The 3,644-nt window shown below is 34.5% G+C and overlaps 1 pseudogene across 1 annotated transcript; it reads left to right on the forward strand.

The window, feature by feature from the left end:
- Window positions 1-651: 651 nt before the first annotated feature.
- Window positions 652-1,196, forward strand: LOC705327 (small ribosomal subunit protein eS24 pseudogene; annotated as a pseudogene). The gene has a single exon (XR_001440377.3). The product of XR_001440377.3 is annotated as a small ribosomal subunit protein eS24 pseudogene (transcript).
- The last annotated feature ends 2,448 nt before the right edge of the window (window positions 1,197-3,644 follow it).

The raw sequence follows: 3,644 nt of genomic DNA on the forward strand, positions 1-3,644 counted from the left end.
ATTTTTGTTGGTAAGTCTATCCTTTAGCAACTTAATTTTAAGTATTATGTTTTTCAGTTCTAGAATTTCTACTTGTTTATAGAGCTTTCTGCTCTCTAATAAAATATTTTTAGAAAAAAATTTGAGAGTATTAATCTGAATTATTTGAAGTCTCTATCTGATAATTTTGCATGTGGGTTCAATGTGCGTTCCTTTTAAGCTCACTATTTTTGGATTTTCATTACAAATAATGTCTCATTATATGCCTAACTTTTTTATTGTTATGTGTTAATAGGAAAAAATGTTAAAATTATATATGTTTTGGGATTACCCCATTAAATATTTCTGTTAACTTCTTGTATATGAGTAGAGGTGCTAGCAATCCTGATTACCTTAATCACATAATGGATTTGAACATGTGCTATAGAATTCATGAGGGCTGTTCTCTTTCAAGTTTGGTTTTGCTTCTGGGTTATTGATTTTGAAGGTTCCACATAAAGCATAGAGGCCTTACCAAAGGATCGATCCTTTGACTTGGTGCACTCAAAATAATAGACTCCCTATATAATTGTGCTCTCGGAAACTTTTAATACTTCTCATTTTCTTAGAATTTAAGTATCTCTTTCACATTAAACTCAGCTAATGCCTCCTTTAAAAAAATCATGTAAATTGCTCTTTTCCTCCCTGACTGTCCGAAGATAGGCAGCCATCATGAACGACACCATAACTATCCGCACTAGAAAGTTCATGACCAACCGACTACTTCAGAGGAAACAAATGGTCATTGACGTCCTTCACCCTGGGAAGGCAACAGTGCCTAAGACAGAAATTCGGGAAAAACTAGCCAAAATGTACAAGACCACACTGGATGTCATCTTTGTATTTGGATTCAGAACTCATTTTGGTGGTGCCAAGACAACTGGCTTTGGCATGATTTATGACTCCCTGCATTATGCAAAGAAAAATGAACCCAAACATAGACTTGCAAGACATGGCCTGTATGAGAAGAAAAAGACCTCAAGAAAGCAACGAAAGGAACGCAAAAACAGAATGAAGAAGGTCAGGGGGACTGCAAAGGCCAATGTTGGTGCTGGCAAAAAGTGAGCTGGAGATTGGATCACAGCCAAAAGAGTAAAGGTGCTGCAGTAAAGGCTACCTGTGTCCATTTTGGATTTTTCACAAGCAGATTAATAAACTAAAAACTTTCAAAAAAAAAATCATGTAAATTATCACTCAAGCAGCAGTTCTTTTTAGAATAAAAAGTGACACTAAAGGCAAATTGTATTTCCATACATTTAGAATAATTCTATATAAAAACTAGATTTCCATTTGGGTGATGACATTTATTCCATTTTTATATTTTAGCTGGTTTGTGTGTGTGCGTGTGTTTGTGTGTGTATAGGAGTGCATACGTGTGTTATTGTTAGGTAGTTTTATTTTCTCTAGGTTGTCTCAAATCCTGTGCTAAGATAGACAGACAGATAAATCTATAGGTAGATAATACTAATCTACTGTACAGTCATTTATTTTCATCTTGTTTTTTCTCAGAGGTCAAAGGTCATTTTATTGTTAAATTAACTTGCATTTTCTTGATTACTGGTAAGTATGAACATTTTTGTAAGTTGACTGGTCATTCACAGTTTGTTCTTTTACCATGTCTATTTTTATTGGTGCCAAATTTTCCTGTCATCCAATCTGTTTAAACCTATGGATTTTTAACATAAAATAAAGTGTCTTACTTTCAATTATCTTAAGAAAACTGCACAAACACAATACAGTTGAAACATAAACAATTATTTTTCCACTCAAATAAATTGTTAAAAGATAACCAGCAGACTTAGAAAGATTTGCTCATCTGTAAGCTGAGTTTTTATTGGCTTTCCTTTTTTTCTTTTTTCTTTTCTTTTTTTTGATATAGGGTTTTACTTCCCAGACTGGAGTGCAATGCTGTGATCTCATCTCAGGGCAACCTTTGACTTTTGGACTCAAGTTATTTTCCTGCCCCAGCCTCCTGTGTAACTGGGACCACAGGCACGTACCCCCACGCCTGGCTAATTTTTGTATTTTTAGTAGAGCCAGGGTTTTGTCCTGTTTCCCAGGCTGGTCTCGAACTCCTAGCCTCAAGTAATCCTCCCTCTTTGGCTTCCCAAAGTGCTAGGATTACAGGTGTGAGCCACCATGCCTGGCGAGCCTTTTCAGTCTAATAGGAAGGAAAGAAAATCGCCATGAGTTTACCATGTGACTTAATTACTTCATTTAAAAATTATATATCCACACACACATCTCTTTTTAAAGATAAATATACACTTTTTTTTGCGAAATATCAGGATGACTGGTTTTTACTATTGATATGCGTTCTCAAGAGCTGATTATCTCCTTCGCTTTGCATTAAGCTGTAGAAAGTTATGGCGATGAGACAAAAAAAGCACTTTTTCTTAGTTGAGATTTATATATTGTGCTTCCTAACGGCTTTTTCATTCCAACAAATAATGACCCAATTCTCTTTGACAGAAATTCCTTAGAGTGTTTCTGCCATCATATGAATAAATAGCATTCATTCTTAATGTAGCATAGAATTACACTATGGCGTAAAGAACTTATTGTTGATAATTTGTAACTGCTGCAAGTTTCTGTCAGAATACTGTCAGGACGCATTTGGCAAATCTTCCCAGATAACTGGCAAACAGAAAAGGCTAATTACATTTGGGATAATCGCAATGTGAATATACGCAAACCTAATAAGAGGGTAAAAGGTTCTAAAATGCTTTGTAAATCTTTAAGTGGTTTCTCCTGAATTCCATGCTACACATGACAGGAACCAATGTGGTGATGGTTTTCAGACTACAACGTGTATCTTCAAGAGTAGAAAATTCTGATAGAACAAAGGAACAGCAGTTAAAGTCAGCCACACACACACACACAAAAATTGCTTTTGGTTGAATATACTGTGTTTTCAAATAGACAGGCAGCTTGGGAGGAACCTGATGCTTGTGTTTCTGAAGATCTTAAAGTTAACTGCCATGTGTGATTTTTGTCAGCGCCTAGGAAATGATAGCAGTCAAAAACATCAAAACATTTTTGTGGATATATGATTGCTTGTTGGTCTGCAACATTCTTTCATACCTTGATAAGAGGTAAAAGTGATATGTCAGAAAAGATATTTTGAGATACATCTATATCTATCTATCCATATATATATATATATATATATCAAAAATGCTAGTGAATTTGAAGGTTAAGAAATTCTTAAATAAATTGTGAACCTTCAGTAAGATGCCATTTTAATATTGCCCTGGGAAGAAGAGTGTTTGAAATCAAGGCTAATGTAGGAATTTTAGGAAATGCAAACAGATTTTATTATGTTTAAGTTGTGATGATCTCCCTGCTATATTAGCATAAAAACAGAAACCTCTATATACTTCTAATTCTTGTGTTTATGAATTTCTTAGACCCAGAGGACAGATATTAAATGTTTCATTTATTTTTTAAAACTTTATGTATGCATGTATGTATATATTTGTTTACTTATTCATTCATTCTTTTATTTATCTATTTATTTTTGAGACAGGATCTTACTCTGTCCCCAAGGCTGGAGTGCAATGCCATGATCCTGGCTCAATGTAGTTTCAATCTCCCAGGCTCAAACAATCCTCCCATTCAGTGTC

This window comes from Macaca mulatta, chromosome 16 (assembly GCF_049350105.2).
Source record: "Macaca mulatta isolate MMU2019108-1 chromosome 16, T2T-MMU8v2.0, whole genome shotgun sequence".
Lineage (NCBI taxonomy): Eukaryota > Metazoa > Chordata > Mammalia > Primates > Cercopithecidae > Macaca > Macaca mulatta.